This window comes from Cetorhinus maximus, chromosome 8, assembly GCF_964194155.1.
Source record: "Cetorhinus maximus chromosome 8, sCetMax3.hap1.1, whole genome shotgun sequence".
Lineage (NCBI taxonomy): Eukaryota > Metazoa > Chordata > Chondrichthyes > Lamniformes > Cetorhinidae > Cetorhinus > Cetorhinus maximus.
The window spans coordinates 56048624-56070557 of NC_135886.1; the positions used below are offsets into that span (position 1 = coordinate 56048624).

Sequence of the window (21934 nt, forward strand, 5' to 3'; positions counted from 1 at the left end):
GACCTGCTGAGTTTTTCCAGGTAATTCTGTTTTTGTACTGGAATGGTGTCCGGGTGAAGGATCACAGGAAAACTGGAGATAACTCAGCAGCTCAGACAGCAACTTCTGTTTCTCTCTCTAAAGATCACGTTTCAGATTCTGATGAAAGGTTTTCGACGTGAAATACTAACTCTGCTTCACTCCCTAGTACCCACCCCTGGAGAACACCACTGGGTATCTTCATCCAGTCTGAAAATCAACCGTTCACCACTACTCTCAGTAACTCTGCCATGTTGTGTGCTACTGTCGCTTTTGTTCCATGAGATTTAACTTTGCTAACACCCTTATCAAACACCTTTTTGAAGTCCTTGTACACCACCATCATGACCTTCATCAACCCTCTCTGTTACCGCATCAAAAAAATCAAATTACTGAAACACTATTTACCTTTAATAAACCCCTGCTGGCTTTCCTTAATCAATCCACACTTGTCGAAGTGACTGTTAGTTTGCCCTAGAAGCTTTCTCACCACCAAGGTTAAACTGACTGGCCTGCAGTTGCTGGGCTTCCTTATATGTTAGCTGCCATTCTCTTCTCATATTCTCTCTTTTCTTAAATGTTCCCCTACTGATACTTGATTCATTTGATCCACATCATTTCCCCAGAACCACATCCAGCAATGCCTCCTTCCTCATTAGACTAGAAACACAATGGTCAAAATAAAGTATCCTGAACACAGTCTAGAAACTCTCATCTCTGCCTTTACACTATCACTATCTAAGTCTATGGGCGGAATCACCCCAGATTTGCACTAAGTCAGGTAATGGGTGGGAAAAAGGACGTTTTACCCGCCAGCCGCAATGGCTGCTTTTCACGCTGTATCGTCCCATTCCCATCTCATTAATAATGCATTCCTGGGAAACACGCTGTTTCCATGGCGGGCAGGCTCTCATTCACCCGTCACACCATCACATCGCCGCTTCATCACACTGGATGCCATGTTTAAAGTGCAGCTGTGCGCACACCTCTCAGTGCTTCCAGCCCAGGACTGCTGCAAAGGAGACATGGCCCCGAAAGGCAAGATGACTGCAGCCACACCCCCCCACCCCCAGTTTAGTGACATGTCCCTTGAGTGCCTTTTGGACGCAGTGGAGGCCCACTGTGGTGTCCTCTAATCCCGCTCTGGGCAAAGACCAGCAAGTAAGGTCACCAATCCAGCATAGGAGGCAGTGGCAGTGGTGGTCAGCACCAACACTCTGGAAAAGAGGACAGCCACCCGGTGCCACTACAGGATGAATGGTCTCATCCGTTCCGCCAGGGTAAGTCACCCTTCTCATCACTCTCAAGTCTCTCACTCCCAAATCCATCACACATCCACAGGGATCTCACACCTCAAGGGAGAACACCACTAACTCACACACACACCCTCACATCTCCATCAGGCTCATATCCTCTGGAGCTCAGGTCCTCATCCTGTCCATGGCTTCGCTCACCACACAAACATTCCACACAGTGCCACACTCTCTCCATCTGTTTTCATGCAGGAGAAGCCTGCTCACATCAGCAGGGAGAGGTCCCATACCAGGGGTGGAGTGGCCCACATTAGACCCCTCACTCACTTTGAGCAGTGTGTCATCGCGCTGAGTGGTGAGGACGTGGACTGTGGCAGCGGTGACAGTGAAGCTGGCAGTGAACACCTTCATGATGATCCTGCACCACACCATCCCTCTCTCAATGCAACCGTGAGTGCTCTCTCTCCTGTTTTTGACTCTGCTGCCATGCACTCATTATCTCTACTTTGGTTCACAGGGACCTCTGCCAAACGACTAACAGTCTCAGCCAGCCAGTCCCTCAGCTCCATCCATGTCCTCACTTCCAGCCAAGAGGACTCCCCCTCCATTGAAGAGCTGGAAATAAGCAGCCTGGAAGACCCGTCACAGTGCTTACCCACACCCTCCACCAGCACAGAGACACACACCTTGATGGGACCTAGATCTAGAGCAGGCTGAGATTCACAATCTCGTGGCCACCACACAGACATGTGTCTGCAACAGGAGGAGGCGGGTTCAGCCAAGCTCCCCGGCACTCAGAGGACTGCTGAGGATTAGGCATCTGTGGGGTCTGAGTCAGATGACAAGCCTCTGGATTTGGCCTTCCAACTCATTGTGGAGAGTCAGCAGAAGGCAGGGGAACATTACACAGAGCTGTTGGATGCCCTTTACAGAGTGGCAAGCAAGCTGGAGGAGTGTGTCTGCCTGCTCTCTGATGAAGTAGTGCCCACATGTGCACGTTTGGAAGTCTCCATGAGGAGGATGGCAGACGCCATGGAGACCCTGGTCCAGCAAAATGTGGAAATGCTCACAGACCTGCATCTCCATCATGGGACCAAAGGGTGAGTTCCTGCAGTGACAATGCGAGAGGGAAACAGGGCACCTCAACATCCGTCCAGGTGCTCCTTCCCCTCAAGGAGTCAGGCCAGGGCCCTCGGGGGCACAAAGGGAGGAGGAGCAGCAGCTGGACACCCCTAGGTCATCCACTCAGGAATCTCAGAGGCTGCCCTCTCCCTCTGAGTCCCCTTTGCCTGTGACCCCCCTCAACCTCATCCTCTATCACCGCAGAGGGAGCAGCTGGCCCACAGGAGGACAGCCAAAGCAAGCCGGGGCCCTCGAGGCCTCGGCTCTCCAGAGGTACCACACCGAAGTCATCAGAGGCAACAGGGCAACCATTGCACAGGCTGTCTCCACCCCTGCTGCAGATGTCAGGGCAGCACCTAGAAGTCTAAGGATTGAAATGTTAAGAAATTCTGATCACAGTTGGTTGCATGAGTGAAAACATTTTGTCACTTTACAATTTGGAAATATATTCACTTTCATGGAATAATGTGTAAGAGTGTCTTTCAGATTCATGTAGAGGCTTCGCGGGTCCTCCCACTGTATACCCCTCTAGCATCACCTTCCACCTCCCCACCGTCACCTACCAACCACAACCCTTTTCTTTTCAGGATGTCCAGGTGAACGTGCAGGTTCCCTTCCTTTTCGAAAATCCCACCCTCAACCACATTAACCTCCCCGACCTCCTCCTTCCCACTCCCAGGGTCCGTGTCTGCCTCTGAGTCCCCACCAACTACCCTCGTCATCCCTTCTACCGGTACCATCCCACCCTACCGCCTCACTCTGCCCTCAGCCACACTCACCATTCCCTCAATCCACACCCACCCTCAGTTTTCTCCCCAGGAGGTAGTCATAGACTCAACAGAGCCCTCCCTTGTACGTTCACCTGGACATCCCCTCCTCCGGACCCCTTCCCCCCTTGGGTCTCCTTCTCCCCCCACCCTAGATTCCTCCGATTTAGTCCTTCCCCCTTCTTGACTCCATCCTCCACCCTTAATCCTCCCCCTCTATGGACTCCTCCCTCCCACCCCCCTCTCCGGACCTCTTTCACCTTCCTCTCCACCCCCTCCCGGACTCCTTCCCCACCCCAGACTCCTCCCTTCCCCCACCCTGCACCACCGCCCCCCCGGACTCCTTCCCCCCCACCCCCTGGATTCCTTCCCCCCTAGACCCACCCCAGACTCCTTCCTCCCTCCGCACCCCGCACCCCAGACTCCTTCCTCCCCTGCCCACCCACCCCAGACTCCTTCCTCCCCTCCCCACCCACCCCAGACTCCTTCCTCCCCTCCCCACCCACCCCAGACTCCTTCCTCCACCCCCGTCCCCCCCAACCCCGGACTCCTTCCTTACCCTCTCTGGACTCCTTATCCTCTCTGGACTCCTTACCCTCTAAGGACTCCTTCCCCCCTCCAAACTCCTTCCCTTTCACCTTCCTCTCCAGTTGCCATCTTCTCCACCATTAACCTCTTCTCTCTCCGTACTCCCTTCCCACTCCCAACCCCCCCCACCCCGACACCTTCATTCCCCCTCCCAACCTCACCACCCACAACACACCTTCCTCTCCCAGCCCCCGGTACATCTTTCTCTCCCAAACTCAGCTGGACCTTCCTCTCCACCCCATCGGTGATCATCTGTGGTGAGCAGACCCTCAACAGTGACTTTCTACCTTCCGTATGCTGCTGCAGAATCCACCCAGCATGCGATGGATGTTCCTCCAGGATCCCGTTGCTGTCGGGCTCCAGCATCTTCTGCTGCTTGGATGTCCGTGATGTCAGCAAGATCCTGACGGTAAGTCCTGACTTCTGCTGTCACACTTGTCAAGACATGTTCTGCACCGGCGTGTTTTCTGGCCACATGGGTGGACGATCCAGCATGAGGGGATGAGTCCGGCAAGCTGCCCTTACAATGATATGCAGATGTATTACAATGAGGGTCCTGATGTCTGACAGCCGGAAACGCTGCCCACCATTGACGGGCTGAGTGGACGATTGCAAACTGGTTTCACAACATTGTGAAACCAGTTTCTGGCCTTTTCACCATATTGTCCGCTCGCGCCGCTGAGCACACCCAACACCAGAGGGCATGGAAAATTCTGCCCTTTATTAGGTAATTAAAGTCGCCCATTATCACAACTCTTTGATTTTTGCACCTCTCTAATTTGCCTGCAAATTTGCTCCAGCCCTGTAAAAAATGGAGCATGGAGCACTGCTCCCACCCACCCACCCCCCACCCCATTCCCGGTCTGCTGCCTGGAAGCTCCATCCCTGGAAATTTCCAGTCTGCATCAGCACGGTGACCTTAGAAGGCCCTTCATGATGACCAATTGACTGCCTGCTACCACGGGCAGGTAGCTCTTCCTCCCGAAATCACCACGTTCCAAAATGATCCAGAGGCAGGAACATTCCAACATGCTGCCCAGTGGTCCCACCACCTCTGGTCCCACCTCCAGAGCTATTTAAAAATTCAGCCCCCTGCATCCAATCCAGGAATATTTAGTATCCAGTCCAGCTCTTTTCTAAGTCAGGTCTCCATTATCACATCATCATATTCCCACATGGCTATCTGTGCCCATAGCTCACCAACCTTATTTACTCCACTTTGGCATTCACATACATGCACTACAAACCTAATTTATATCTTCTTGTTTTGTCTCTTACACTAGTGCTATCTCTCTCTTCCAAGCCTTTGTGAATTTTGTTTCTCTTTTCTAATATTACATCCTGGTGACCCTCTCCCCACCGAGTTAGTTTAAAACCTCCCCAACCAACTGGTGAGCTCATTTTACAGGTCCTACCTCCACTAGAATTGCTCCCAAAGTTCCATAAATCTATATCTCTCCCTCCTGCACTCTCTCCAGCCACACATTCACCTGCTCTATCCTAAAATTTGCCTGTAGAACCTCATCCCGCTTTCTACCTATGTCATTGATGTCAATACGGACCACAACTGCTGGCTGTTCACCTCCCCCCTTAGGGTGCTCTGCAGCCACTCAGTGACATCCTTAACCCTGGCACCAGGGAGGCAATCATCCTGGATTCACATCAGAGTTGCAGAAACCCTATTGATTCTCCTGTCACTATTGCTTTTCCAATTTTCCTCCTGTTCTCCTGTATAGCTGGGCCAGCTGGACTGCTGCAGACTTGGCATTGACTGCACTCTCAGGGGATCCATCGTCCTCACCAGCACTCAGAACTGAATGCCAGTTGGAGAATGAAATGCACTCCCTCACTAATCTTCCTTGACTGTCTGGAAGTCATCCATTTCCTCTTTGTGTGCATGCCTTTAAGCTGCAGAGTGACCACCTCCAGAAACGTGCTATCCATGTAGCTCTCACCCTCACAGATATGCTACAGTGACATTGGCTGCTGCTCAAGTGCTGAAACCCAGAGCTTCAGCTGTTCAAGTTGACAACACTTCCAGCGCATGTGGTTGTCCAGGACACAAGAAGTTTCCTCAAGTTCCCTCATGGAACAAGATGTGCAATTGATAGGACTGAGGCACTCTACTATGCCTCTGTTTATTAGACTACCAACTAACTTAACAGAAATAAACTTAAAGCTTAAAAAATCTTCATCAGCTACTACCACTTCTTCCCTTGCACTAACATTTAAGTGTGTTTGAAACTTCTCTCCTGAACTCTCATACTTCCTTACTCTGGGATCGCTGATTCAAGTCAACTTACTTTTTAAACTTTAAACTAATTTGTTGAACCAGATGAATTTATAGGTAACTTAAGTTTTTACCTGTGAACACTTCTTGTGCTTTGACATCACTTTGCAACTTTTTTCTTGCTGTCATTTATCCCAACCCCCACTCTTCTTGCTCCCTCCCAGCTTCTGCTGCTTCGCCCCAGGTTCACTCACGTTAGGCACGGGTGGATCACTTTTCTCATGCAGTTTTTATTTCTCAATGGAATTTAAATTTGTTAAGAATGAAACATTTCAATGAATCTACAGTATGTCTACTGTTAGAAGTTCTCTGTCCTTTGTCATTTATTATCTTCACCCATAATGATATTACATTCTGCTCTCTGCTCTTCCAAGCCAAGATCCTGCCTCACAGCTGTCTGAATGTCAATATTTATCAGGACTACCCTGCTTTCCTTTTCCATTCTGAGTTTTTGAAACACAAAATATCCAAGAATATTTAGTTCCCAACATTGGCCACCATGCAACCAACTCTGTGAAAGCCATTAATTCATCTATCTTATGATGAATGCTTTGAGCATTCAAATAAAGGGCTTCTAATTTTAACTTTTTACTATTTTGCTCTGATTTGACCTTATTCATTGATGTGCTCTTACTATTGAACTCTATCTCTGTCATGTTCTCTTTATCTTTACCCAAATCACCACCCTGTTGTATGGCCTTGACTTTTCCCTTTAGATTTATACATTTCCCCTCACCTGAAGCCCCACTATCCCTCAGGTTATCGGTTTGAAACCCTAAACACAGCCCTAGGTTGAGATTTTGCGGTGCCGCCCCGTTGGGTTTCCCTGCACCAGATGCGGCGAGCCATTCAAGTCCCCGTTGAGATCCCGTAAAATCTCGACCTAGTTAGGATACTGATCCCAACCTAATTACAGTGGAGCCCATCCTAGTGGAACAGCTCCCTCATTCCTCATGGTGCCAGTGACCCATGAATTCAAACCTCTGACTCCCACACCAGTGAACCACATGTTTAAAACTCAGATTTTTTTTGACACAATGCCAATTTGTGTACGGCTCAGGCAGTAATGCAGAAGCTGGAACACAAGAAATAGGAGCAGGAGTAGACCTAACCCTAACCCCTAATCCCCTGAGGCACCAAAAATCTGCCTATCCCAGCCTTAAATGTATTCAACGATGGAGCATTCACAACCCTCTGGGATAGAGAATTCCAAAGACTCACGGCCCTTTGAGTGAAGAAATTGCTCCCCTTCTCTTTCCTAAATGATCGGTCCTTTATCCTAAGACTGTGCCTATGTTGTAGATTCCCCGACCAGTGGAAACAATCTCTCAGAATCTACTCTATCAAGTCCCTTCAGAATTTTGTAGGTTTTAATGAGATTGCCTCATATCCTCTGCAATTTAGAAGAACAAAAGCCCAATTTACTCAGCCTCTCATCATGGGACAACCCTCTTATCCCAGGGACCAATCTAGTGAACCTTCACTGTACTGCCACCAATGAAGGATATCCTTTCTTAAACATGGAGACCAAAATTGCACACAGTACTCCAGATGTGGTACTCTAGGTCTCACCAAAACCCTATACAATTGTAGCAAGATTTCTTTCTTCCTGTACTCCAATCCCCTTGCAATAAAAGTGAACACACCATTTGCCTTCCTAATTGCTTGCTGCAACTGCATGCTAACTTTCTACGTTTCTTCTACGAGCACACCCAAGTCTCTTTGAACTTCAACGTTTACAGGTTTTACATATTTTCAAAAAATATTCTGCTTTTCTATTCTTATGACTGAGGTGAATAACTTCACACTTCCCTCCAACTGCCATCCTGTTGCCCACGCAGTTCATCTGTCTATATCTCGTAGCAGCCTCTCCGTGTCCTCCCCACAGCTTACCTCTCCACCTAGCTTGGTATTATCAGCAAACTTAGATACATTACTCTCATGTTTCTTCATCTAAAGTCATTAATATAGATTGTAAATAGCTGAGGCCCCAGCACTGATCCTTGCAGAACTCCGCTATTCACTGCCTGCCAAGATAAAAAAAGTCCCATTTATGCTCACCTTCTGCTTTCCATCCATTAACCAATCCTCTATCCAAGCTAAAATATTACCTCCAACTCCATTAGCCGTTGTCTTGCCTGTTAACCATTTGTGTGGCACCTTATCGAATACCTTTTGGAAATCTAGGTATATTACATCTTCTAGTTCCCCCTTATCTATCCGACTAGTTACATCCTCAAAAACTTTAATAAATTTGTCAAACAGATTTTCCCTTTAGTAAAACACTTGTTCTAATCATACTATACTTTTCTAAGTGCATTGTTAAAACTTTCTTAATGATAGATTCAAGCATTTTCCCAACAACTGATGTTGGGCTAACTGGCCTGTCATTCCATTTTCTCTCTCCCTCCTTTCTTGAAAAGCGTTGTAACATTTGCCAACTTCCAATCCAATGGGACAGTTCCTGAATGTAAGGAATTTTGGAAAATCATAGCCAGCACATCCACTATCTCTGCAGCCATCTCTTTTAGAAGCCTAGGGTGTAGGCCGTCAGGTCCCAGGGAATTGTCAGATTTTAGTCACTTAAGTTTCTCCAATACTTTTTCTCTGCTGATATTAATTTCCTTAATTTCCTCACTTGTTTTAGCCCCTAGGTTACCATCTATTTCTGGTATGAAACTTGTATTTTCTACTGTGAAGCCAGACACAAAATACTTGTTCAATGACTCTATTCCTCATTCCCCATGATAATTCTTCCTGTCTCTGATTCTAAGGGACCAATACTTACTTTAGCTACTCTCTCCCTTTTTGCTTTTGCAATCTGTTTTCATATTTCTGGCTAGTTTACTATCATTCTATTTTTTTCTCTTTTTATCAACTTTTTACAAACCAGCCCTCTGCTAGTTTCTAAAACACTCCTAATCCTCAGCCTTAATACTGTTTATTTTTTGTAATATCGTAAGCCTCTTCTTTTAATCTGATACTATCCTTAACTTCCTGAGTAAGCCAAAGATCGGTCTTTCTAGCTGAGTTTTTTGTTTTTCCATGGAATGTATTTTTGTTGAACATTTTTGAATTGTTCCTTTAAATCTTTCCCACTGTTCATTTACCTTTTAGTCTATTTACCCAATTAACCTTAGCCAGTTAAGCTATGTAATTGTATTTGTTTCAGTTCAAGATTCTTGTTTGCAATTGGGGTATGTCACTTGAAACTTAACATGGAATTCAATGGTATTGTGATCACTATTTCCCAGTGGATCTTTTACTATGACATTACTAATTAACCATGCTTCAGTCCACAATATTAGATCTAAGATAGCTTTATCCCTAGTCAGTTCCACAACCTATTGCTCCAGGAAACTTTCAGGAAAACATTCTACAAACTCATCTAGACATCTCTTGCCAATTTGTTTGTCTCAATCTATGTGAAGATTAAAGTTCCCCACAATTATTACATTTCCTTTATTACAAGCTCCAATAATTTCTTGTTTAATGCTCTGTCCAATGGTATATCTACCATTAGGGGGCTAATCTACTATTAGCAAAGGGGAATGTGGTAGTGATAGGGAACAGTATAGTCAGGGGGATGGATACTGTGTTTTCTGACTCTTGCTATTCCTAATTTCCACCCATACTGATTCTACTTCATGATCTTCTGAAGCCAGATCTTTTCTCACTGATCCTTTACAATCAGGGCTTCTCCTCCTCCTTTGCCATTCTGTCTGTTTTTTTCGAAATATTGTATGCCCTGGAATACTTATTTCCCATTGTTGATCACTTTGTGACCATGGATCTGTAACGGCAAATTAGATCAAAATCATTTACCTCTATTTGTGTCACTAATTCATCCATCTTATTGCAGATGTTTCATGCATTCAGATAAAGAACCTTTAATTTCTTTTTTTTAAACTTCTATTCCCTTATTTGCTGATGTACATTTTTTGTTAAATGCTCTGTCCCTTCCTGTCCCACTCTGCTTCTCTTTACCCTGATCGCTATACTGTTCTGATGCCTCGACATTTCTCTTCGGATTTCTAAATCTCCCTTCACCCAAACACTTCACCCCCACCCCCCTACCACCTTTGTTAGTTCAAAGCCTTCTCCACAGCTTTAGTTATACAACTGGCCAGGACACTGGTCCCAGCCCGATTCTGGTGGAGCCCATCCCAACGGAATAGCTCACTCTTCCATGAGTACTGATGCCATTGCCCCATGAATTGAAACCCCTTCTCCCCACACTGCCCTTTGAGCCGCGCATTTAACTCTCTAATCTGTTTTATCCTACGCTAAGTAGAATCTGGCTCAGGTAACAATCCAGAGATGACTACCTTTGATATTCTGCATTTTAATCTGGACCCTAACACTTCAAAATCTCCTAGCAGAACATCATTCCTGGTTCTCCTATGTCATTGGTTCCCACATAGACCAAGACAAATGGATCCTCCCTCTCCCACTTCAAATTCCTCTCCAGGTGCAAAGAATGTCCTTAACTCTGGCACCTAGCAGGCAACACAACCTTTAGAGTTCCCAGTGGCAGCTGCAGAGCATGGTATCTACCCCCCTGACTATACTATTTCCTATCACTACCACATTCCTCTTTGCTCCCCCCACTCGACCACTTGAGTGGCATCCTTCACCATGATGCCATAGTCAGACTGCTCATCCAACTTGCAGTCCTTTTCCTCATCCATACAGGCAGCAAGCACCTCGTACCTGCGGACAGAGTCAGGGGATGAGGTTCCTCCATCACTACATGCTGGTTCCCATTACCTGCGTGACTTGCAGTCACATCCTCCTGCCCCCAACCACTGACCAACTCTAAAGTTCTGCCTAACCTAAGGGGTGTGACTGCCTCCTGGAATACAGTGTCCAGGTAACTTTCCACCTCTCTGGTACAACAGTGTCTGCAGCTCGGCCTCCAGTTCAATGACTCTGAGTTGAAGCTCCTCAAACCAGACATTTTTGTCCTGGATCACACTGGTGTCCAGGAGTTCCCACATTCTGTAGTCACAACACAACACATCAACAGTTCTGCCATTTTTTACTTTTCTTAATTAATAAACCCTACTACTCCTAATAACTTTTAATACTGCTAGTAAATCTTACTGCTACTAATAAAACCTTACAATTACTAGCAAATTATAAGACAACACTCACCAACCAATTACTTAGTTGTTTCCCTGTGATGTCATACTTTCATTTCTCACTGAAAGCAGCCGGTCCACAATCTGAGCCCCCCCTTAACTCTTTTAGGCCTCTCATCAGGCCACTCGCTCTCTCCCTCCCACAGTCTTTTAAGCCTCTCATTGGGAAGGTCTCTCACTCCCGCCCGCTGGGTCTGTCCCTCTCACCGGGTCTCTCGCCCTCTCCCCCTCCCCCCCGGGTCTCTAAGTTCAGTTATCTCACTGCTGTTTGTAGGATCCTGCTGTTTTTTTCCTACATTACATCCTCGAAAGTATTCCATTGGCTGTGAAATGCTTTGGTATGTCCTGAGGTTGTGAAAGACTTTCTTTGAGCCTCTGACTGTGTCCCTGATTGCACAGTGACTGCGCCAAGTCTATTATGTTGCATCATTTGATAGATTGTGTCAACAGAAATATCACTGCCATAGCACAAGCATAGTCATCAAAGCTGCAATGTCACAATTTATCCTCGAACTATGTCGTTTTAGCTTTTACAAAAGAAGTTCAGGGAGTGTGGATCACTAAGTGCATCTGGTGCCCAACTTAGCTTTATTTGGACCTACCCTCTGTAGAGAAAAGGGTTAACGTCAAAAACATACAGGATGCTGATGTCAGATCACATGACTGGGAAGAGAGAATGATCTGGAAGGAGGAGAAGCTCCAACCTCATGTAGCGGTCCAACTGTGTAAATAAAGAGTAATGGTTTTGAGAAAATACAGACTCGAGCAACATACTTTGGGAGAATAGACAATTCCCAAGATCCCCATCTAGACCCTGACCACACAGTAAAACACCGTGCAGACTGTGTTTGGGGGCTCCAAACAGGCTTCCCGTGCTAGTTGCTCATTTGCTTCATTTCAGCAGTTGTTCCGATCATGATGAAGAATGTACTCAGTCACCAATAGTTACTGTTGTACAGCAGCAAGCATCTGCTGAGCTCACAAGGCAAGAAACTTAAAGACCAATTCAAGTTTATTGAAGAGTGCAGTTGTATCATGCGTTTTCAATACAGAGCCATATTCAACAAAAGCTGAAGCACATGCCATAATACAAAGCAGATTTTTGGAGCAAATGAGCCTACCCACAAGCATGGTGTTGCACTCATTCAGCTTTTTACCAACACTAGAGTTCCTAGCTACACTAGAGTTCATGCAGGCAGACAAGGCTCATATAAATTAACCTCTTCCTTTATTTGCTGCAAATACGCTAGTGTAATCTGTGAGGAAAAGTACCTTTACAAATGAACGTTTCTGTCCAATATCTCCTTTAGTGTTTCTAAGATGAAAATTAATTTTAAAAGTGAATTAGCTGTACCCTCGAATCAATCTTTTGGAATTTCTAAAGAAGTAAACAATATATTAATCTGTTTAGAGGTAGATTTCAGGACGATTCAATCAGCCAGTTTCCCACAGCGCTATAAATTACCTAGACTTTCATCAATTACAGTCAAGTCAATTACATCAGCAATTCCCTTGTTTCTTCAAAATGTTTAAATCATTGCAAAATTTGCAGACAATTGTCAAACAGGGAATTTTAAACAAAATCAAAACAAAAAAAACTAAGATTGTTTTTCACACTCCTCAGTAAAATTGATTAATAGCATAATTTGCATTCTTAATGGCATGAAGCTTTTGCACTTGTGTTTAGGGTTCTGTTTTGGCAATCCATGTCAATTAAGATACACAGGCGAAGGGTATTGTTTAATTGAGTACTTTGGCCATCAAGACTTGAGCTGGTCCAAGTCGAGTGGAATGCCTGAGGTGGTGGCTGGGCTAAGGATCCGCCTCATGCTGCCAGGGGAACTGGCCAAACACACCGTCTCTGAAGGCCCCAAACCAGTCACTAAATACACCAACTCCATTTAGGTCGATCATTCTAAAGATGATAAAAACAGGTCCGACTATTGCACCAGCCACACAGAGCCATGTAAGGTGCTGGTGACCTTCCTTGGACTGAAGCACTGGAGAAGCAATGATTGGTCGCACTATTGCAGAATAGTGGTCATTAATGAAACCCTACGCCATTGTTTATCAGAAATTATGGCCGAGTATAGCTATCATGGCTTCCACAAGATATCATATGGAGGTAAAAAGGCAGTAAAAGACAAGTCTTCCAGTCGAGGACATTGATACCACTGCTGAGGTACATGGACTTATGCTAGAATCATGTGAAGGACTGCTGAATGAAATGGGTTACAGAAGAATGACTGTCATCTGGAAGCATACTGCGTGTTTTGTTCAAACTTGTACAATGTTTATGAAATTATAGCAATAAATGTTGCTTTGAAAATATAAAAAAAATGGTCTAGGCAGCGGGGGTTGGCGGCCCGACTGTCTGCCCTGCTTCTGCGGCTATGTTTGCGGCCTGATGGACCTGGAGAAGAGTATGCAATGTCCACTGGCATGATTGAAGTCATCCATGGCCAGTGGGTTCCGCGGGGGCTGGAGTGCATCATTGGCCCCTAGAACCACATTTTAGTTTCATTTGGAAAGTTTCCTTTCCAAATTTTTCCTTAGTCACAGTGCCCTTTTAAGGAGCTGTCAATTTGTTCAAATCAGTTTATTTGATTAATTGTTCTTAGTTTATTAGGTGTACTCAAACGAGTATAAAGACGGACTGGTGGGCAGGGAGGAGGACCTCCTTGTGAGCCTGCTCTTGGGCCTGGCCAAGCTGGCCATCAACAGGTCAAAGCAGCGGATTGTCTAAAGGATCGCCCGGCCCGACTGCCTGCGCCACTTCCGCAGCTGGGTGCCCCTGGAAAGGGAGCACGCGGTGTCCGCCGGCACAATCGAGGTATTTCATGCTCGGTGGGCACCGCAGGTGCTGGGTGTTTTGTTGACCCCCTTTAATCACATTTTAATTTGATGTTTGTAAGTTTCCTTTGAGATTTTGCTTTTCTTTTTGCAGTATCCCTCTAAGGGGTTGCCTTTTAATTTGTCCCTTAATTTGTTAATTTAATCTATTTGGTTTAATCAAAAAGAGGCAAAAGAGTATAAAGACAGACTGGCGGGAAGGGAGGACCACTTCCTTGTGAGCCTGCTCCTGGGCCTGGTCAAGTTGGCCATCAACAGGTCCAGGCAGCGGGCAGTCGAGGGGGTCATCCAGCCCAACTATCTGCCCCTCTGCGGCAGCTATGCTCATGGCCGGGTGCCCTGGACAGGGAGCACGGGTTGTCCACCAGCAGGCGTGAAGCCTTCCATGACCCGTGGGCACCGCGTGGGCTGGAGTGCTTCCTCAACCCCATAAATGACATTCTGATTTCATTTAGTAAAGTCCCTTTAAATTTTTCTTTAGTTACAGTTGGCTTAATTGGCTTTTTTTCCAACTGGTAAATTATTAATTTGTTAAATTTGTTTAATTGATGTACTCAAAAGAGCATAAAGACAGACTGGAGGGCATGGAGGAGGACCTCCTTGTGATCCTGCTCCTGGGCCTGGCCAAGATGGCCATTAAGAGGTTCAGGCAGCGGGCAGTCAAGAAGGTCTTCCAGCTGATTGTCTGCCCTTCTTCTGCAGCTACGTTCACGGCCGAGTGTCCTTGGAGAGGGAGCCCACTGTGTCCAATAGCACGCTTCAGGCCTTTCCTGACCAGTGGGCACCGCGGGGTCTGGAGTGCATTATCAGCCCCAAAAATGACACTCCCATTAATTTTGTACAGTTCCTGCAAATTTTCTTTTGGTTACAGTGCCCTTTAAAGGCCTATCAATTAGTTAATTGGCTTTCCTTTATTGGTTGATTTTTGTTTTTACCAGTACTCAATATAATATAGAGAGACTAACCTTCTTTAAGCCTGCTTCTGGGCCTGGCCAAATTGGCCATTAACAGGAGGCAGACATATGTAAACAATGAGGAAAAAGACGACTTTAAAAGGACTTGGATATAACAGTGGAATAGATGAAAATGTGGCCGATCAAATTCAATGCAAGAAAGTGTGAGGTTGGAGTTAAATTCTCGGAAAGAAATACGCTTTGAATCAGAAAATCAGGAGCCTATCCATGTGCAACACTTTAGCACAATCCAACAATTTGAAAGCAAGCACTGAACTAGGAATTTCCAAATTGAATTTCTGTAATCTTATATATAGTCTATTAAAGTAAATTATATATTCCTCTATGGAATAACCATCCATCTTTCTAAATTTATCAAAGTCTAACTGTATCTCATTTAATAATGCATCTCTCTTGCAAATTTTATCCATATAAGTTAATAGAAGCTCCAAACCTTCAGTGTCCAACTGACAGCAACCTTCATGGCACAAATGGGACATTTGGTGATGTCACAGAAGAGTGAGGACTCATGGTCACAGCCTTTCAAGATCGTTCAGATATGGGCTCAGGCGAGAGTACAACAGAAATATCAGACTAAAGATACGTGGATGGAGACATTTATGGCAGATCTGACTTATGACAGGATTCAAGTAATAATATCAGACAAAAGAATCCCAGGAATGCCTGGGGAACTATTAACAGATGCTGCAGATGTGATTCAAAATATTATGTGGTAAATTGTCAAAAAATGGAACAACAGGGTTTTCTCATACATTAAATTCACAAATTAATTTTCAGATCAAAGTTCACATATGAACATTTATCCTACATTTTGTCACTAATACACTCAGAATGGGAGAGATCTTTAACCCTTATTTTATTATGACTATATCAGTAGCTGCCTGTTATATCAAGAATCACTGCCCCTCTACTTGGGTTCAATAGATAGTTGACGTACATGACTCTAGTTTGATACTGGAGGTATTAACTGCTAGACCTTGCATTTGTAGAGAAGAACTTGTTTTTATAGAGCATCTTTCATAACCTCAGGATGTCCCAGGTGCTTTACAGCCAATGAAGTACTTTGGGAGTGTTGTCATTGTAATGGAGGAAACATAGCACTCAATTTTGTGTCAAAAAGTATGACTGAGAATAAAACAGTACAACAAAGGAAGAGGCCATTTGGCCCATCAGGTCTGCATCAACTCTTTCAGAAGTAATCCACTGCCCGCTCTTTACCCGTATCCCTGAAATCTTTTGTCCTCCTTCAATTATTTATTCTCTTGAGAGGGCAATTATTGAATCTGTATGTACCACCCCATCAGAAAATGCATTCCAAATCCTACCACTTGATGCTTAAACATTTTTCCTCATGTCATCTGGGGTTCTTTTTTGTCAATTGCCTTAAATCTGTTAATCTGTCCTGACATCTTCAGAGGTATGTGCCCAAACAGCCCGAGCACCCTTTTGTTGCACTCCCTTTAAGATGGGGCCATTTTACCAGGTATTTTCTCCTTCATTCTTCCAACCTCACACTTTCCTGCATTGAATTTGATCGGCCACATTTTCACCAATTCCACTGTCATATCCAAGTCCTTTTGAAGCTGTCTATTTCCTCATTGTTTACGGTACTTCAGTGTTAGGAAATAAAGATAGTTTTAAGTAAGTTATATGTCTATTTGGAGGTGTTAGAAATAAGGTATATCTAAATTTAATTTGTATTTTTGTTTTTTGTGGATTAAAAGGATGAAATCTGAGTTTTCGTTTCACTTTAAAATATGTCTACATTTTAATAAGATTTTATGACTCTTGAAGGGGAGTTCAAACAAACAAGGTAGAAAAAAACTGTGCTGAGCAACAGGGGTCCAGAGAGGAAGGACACACACACACACACACACACACACACACACAGAGAGTAACCGAAAGCAGTTTGAGTTCAGTGCTCAAAAGTTGAAAGGAGTTGCCAGCAGAAGCAGTATAGGTAAGGGACAGATAGCAAGTCCCAAACTAAAATTGAAGCCAGCTGCCAGGAGAAGCAGGACACAGGAGAGGGAACTGCAAGGAGCAGGTTCCAGAAACTAAAGAAGAAAGTCCCAAAATCCTGGGGATTGGAAAAGGAAAGGTCCCAAGAGGACAGTTAAGTCAAAGGACAAGGATAGGAACCTGGGGCAGGATTTTTAGTTCAACAGGTGCACGCAATTGGTGGGCCTGGGAGTGGCCAGGGAACAGACCACCGACCATGATTGACCCCCAACCGCGATTTCACACTGGCTGGCCAATTAACGGTCAGCCAGCGTGAAAGGCACACTGAAATGCTCTGCGCTGCCAGGGTGGGGTGGAAGGAGGGTGGACGCTGACGTAAGCGCAGGTGCGGGGGTGCATGGAATGAAAGCTCCCTGAAGGCAGAGATCTGCCTCAGGGAACTGAAGAATTTAAAAACAATGAATAAGGATTTTAAAATGCAGAAAAAAATGTCCAAGCATCAGAATTGTTCACCCGAACATATAGATAGTGAAAATTCTGTCCAAACGGTTTTTTTTAAACTAACAACGGAAACCTCACCCACCTTTGAATGAGGTTTTATCAAAAATGCAAAGTCGGCCTGGCAGATTCGCCCGTCCACCAAACATAAGGTTGGACGGACCATGAAAAATCGGAGTCAATTGGAACTTTAATGGGCTTAATTGCCCTCTTAATTGTCAGCAGGCGCACTTCCGACTTTCGCGCGCGCGTGCCAACCGAAATATCGTGTAAATGTAGGATGCTCTCTCGACGTTATCACATGCTATTTTGTGCTCGAGCAGGTCGGGCACGTACCGACATGCCAAGCTAAAAATTCTGCCCCTGGCAAAGGTCCTGTTAAGTGAATTTAAGAGTGAAAAGCAGAGAAAGGCTCCCAGTTTAAAGGGAGAAAGCTGCAGGAAGAAGACTTAAGGCAAAAAGGTTTGCAAGAAGCCAGAAGATCCAAGGAGACAGACAAAGGTCTGTAACTCTTTACTACGGGCATGTGAAGCAATAGTGTTCTGCTGGCATGGCTGAGCATTTGAGAGAGTGCATAGAAGGAATCTTGAATGCATGTGGTGATCTGGGGAGAGGGACATCAGAAGGAGAATTCAAAACTCTGGAAGTGGACCCTTGTAGAAGGCATCAGAGGGAAAGCATCATTTGGGAGAAGATTCCAAAGCCAGCATTAAGAGTGGAGATTGGAAACTCTCGTGTGAAAGATGGAGTTCAGCGAGATCTGTTGGCTCATGGTGTAACAAGCATCTGGGGGGAGTTGATGAGGTGTTTGGGGTGGCATCTGTCACTTGGTTTCAGTGTGTGGGTGCCTGACCACAGGTTGTCTATTAGTTTACATGAACTGTGTATTTACTGTCAACATTAGAGCACAAGATAGCTTTTGTAACTTGTGTTATCCTTACAAATCTGTATATATCTGTAAAGGTATAGCTGTGGGTGAAGGGGTATTGTAATATAGTTAATCTTTTCTTGCTTAATAAATGTTTTATTATTTTGTTAAAGTTCATCAGCTGATTCCTGTTACTCTGTTCAGTAGCCACCATCGACATTTCTGAACAAAACTTAGGATACATTTAAATAATATTTAAAAATAATGGAAGTAGGTGGGAAAAGAGAAATCTATATAAATTATTGGAAAATAAAGGGGGGGACTCGGAAAGGGGGTGGGGATGGAGGAGAGAGTTCATGATCTAAAATTGTTGAACTCAATATTCAGTCCGGAAGGCTGTAAAGTGCCTAGTCACTAGATCATGAACTCTCTCCTCCATCCCCACCCCCTTTCCGATTCCCCCCTCCTTTTTTTACCAATAATTTATATAGATTTTTCCTTTCCCACCTACTTCCATTATTTTTAAATGTATTTCCATCCATTGTTTTATCTCTACCTTTTAGCCTTTTTTGATTCCTTCACCCCACCCCCACTAGGACTATCTGTACCTTGCTTGTCCTGCTTTCTACCCTTAATTAGCACATTCCTTAGATAATATCACCACCTTCAACACCTCTTTGTCCTTTTGTCTGTGACATCTTTTGGTTATCTCCACCTATCACTAGCCCTCTATCCAGCTCTACTTGTCCCACCACCCCCCTTAAACCAGCTTATATTTCACCTCTCTTCTATTTTTACTTAGTTCTGTTGAAGGGTCATTCGGACTCGAAACGTTAACTGTGCTCCTCTCCGCAGATGCTGCCAGACCTGCTGAGTTTTCCCAGGTATTTTTTTGTTTTGGATTTCCAGCATCCAGTTTTTTGCTTTTATGCTTTCACCAGAATAATACTGGGTTAAATTAGGAGGATAGTTTGCAAAAACTTGGCTTATTTCCTTGAGTTGAAAAGGTTAAGAAATTATCTAATTAAAAGATAATGATTCAATAGGGTAGATAGAAACAATTTCCTCTGGCAGGGAAAATTCAGAACAAATGGGCACAATCTCATGGTACATGGAGCAAAGGTGGTAAATGGAGTTGAAGGTAACCATGGTCTGTTGGCAGAAAAGGCTCGGAGCTCCATGGCACACTCCTATGTACCCCAGTTACCAAATGCCATTTCATATGAGGTAATAGGTGTTCATCAAGTGGGGGTAAAATCTATTCGTGCCTTAAGTGTGAATAGTTATTGGTCTGTACATAATTTTGAGCAATGTCTCTGCAGCAATACTGAGCCCATCACCAAAAGCACACCCTCAATTAACTTAATCAAATCAGCTCCAATTACCATCCACTATTTTGTTACAATAAGCTTGTAATGTGTGTATTACTGCTCAGTAACCTAAGAAGCTGCCTCTTACACATTGCCATATATCTGCACTCTCACAATGCAGGTGGGTCCAAATTGGAAAATTCATTCAAAGTTAAACCAATATATTGAGGCTATGATTAAATAATGCCAAAGGGCCAAGGCCTATAATGCAGGATAGCAGCAAAATCAGAGTGGAGACGAGTTCGATGAAGGAATAGAAAGGCTTAAACCTGGACATCCTGAGGTTGTGAAAGGTGTTACAGAAAAGGTCACCAGAGCAACAAGTGGTGTCTTGGGGAAAATCCAAAACAAAGGGGCACAATTTAAGCATATGGAGCAAAGATGATAATACAGTTGAAGTAAAGAGAGCCATGGCCTGTGGACTGTATTGTAGTCAGATTTAGTGTTACAAAGATAGGTAATTATGAGGAAGATGCAAAGAGTCATAAATGGGTTAAGTGAGTGGGCAAAAACTTTGCAGATGGAGTATAACATGGGAAAATGTGAAGTTGTTCACATTGGCAGGAAGAATATGAAAACAGAATATTATTTAAAAAGAGAGACTGCAGAATGCTACGGTACAGAGGGATCTGGGTGTCCTGGTATATGAATCACACAAAGTCAGTATGCAGGTGCAGCAAGTGATTAGGAAGACAAATTGAATGTTGGCCTTTATTGCAAAGGGAATGGAGTATAAAAATAGGGAAGTTTAGCTGCAACTGTACAGGGCATTGGTGAGACCACACCTGGAGTACTGTGTACAATTCTGGTCTCCTTACTTAACGGGGGATATACTTGCATTGAAAGCAGTTCAGAGAATGTTTACTAGGCTGATTCCTGGGATGAGGAAGTTGTCTTATGAGGAAAGGTTGAACAGGTTTGGCCCATACCCATTGGAGTTTAGAAGAATGAGGAGGGATCTTATTGAAACATCTAAGATTCTGAGGGGACTTAACAGGGTGGATGTTGAAAGGATGTTTCCTCTCTCAGGGAAATCTAGAACTAGTGCGTACAGCTTTTTTAAATAGGGGGTTTCCATTTAAGATGGAAATGAGAAGGAAATTCCCCTCTTTGAAGGTTGTTCATGTTTTGAATTCTCTTCCCCAGAGAGCAGTGGAGGCTGAGTCATTGAATATATTCAAGGCCAAGTTAGATTTTTGATCAACAAAGGAGTCAAAGGTTATGGGGGGGCAGGCAGGAAAGTGGAGTTAACGCCACAATCAGATCAGCCATCATCTTACTGAATAGCAAATAGTGTCAGTGTGAACGGGAGGCTGCTGTTTGAAATGTTCTTGATCATCATGAAGTAACCCAATCTGAATCTCTGTGCTGCCGCAAGTTTGAAGAGAGCAGAATTCCGGCTCAAATTCACAGTGCGTGTTTCAAGACAAATGCTAAAGATTCAAAATTGGTCTTTGCAAAGCGAGTAATAATCTCTCAGACAACCTAAATCTATTTCCAGAAGTGAAAATTTCATTACTGTAACTTCTGCCTCTCACCATAACCGATATGAACCCAATACTGTATGCATCTCAGTCCCAGGGCTGAGAGCTCAGCTGTCTGCCTGTGTTCAGGAATGCTGTACCTAGTCATTTCACATTTCTGTTTTCAATGTAATAGCTGCCATTTTCAAAATACTCTCAGCATGCCTGAGATTTTACCATTCTGATCACATGATTCTCTTCCCCAAAACAGTTTAATACTCATGTCTGACTCAGAAGTTTGAGTTCCAGTCCCACTCAGGATTGGAGCCCATACTCCAGGCTGACTCTCCAGTGCAATACTGAGGGTGTTCTGCATTGTCAGAGATGCTGGTTTTCAAATGAAATGTTAAATAAGCCTCTCATGGATGTAAAAGATCCCACAGCCACTTGTGGAAGTAGAGCAGGAAGGTTCTCCTCAGGATTGTGGTTAATATTTATCTCTCAATTATTTGTAATGTGGTCATTATCACATTGCTGTCTGTGGGAGTTTGCTGTGTTTCCTACACAACAGTAACTACATTTCAAAAAGCACTTCATTGGCTGTAAATGGCTTTGGGGCATCCTGTGACCATAGAAGTTATTATATAAATCCAAGTCTTTCTTCCTTCTGTAGGATAGACTATGTAGTTAAATGATTGCTCCACATCATCCTACAGTTATTCTAGTGCAGGATGAGGCGTTAAGGGAGAAGAGTTAGAGTCAGA

General features: G+C 44.4%; 1 protein-coding gene across 2 annotated transcripts in view; it reads right to left on the minus strand.

Annotated features, from left to right (window-relative positions):
- dram2b (DNA-damage regulated autophagy modulator 2b) overlaps positions 1–21934 on the minus strand; it is a 101469-nt gene that overhangs the window by 79294 nt on the left and 241 nt on the right. The window lies entirely within an intron of this gene.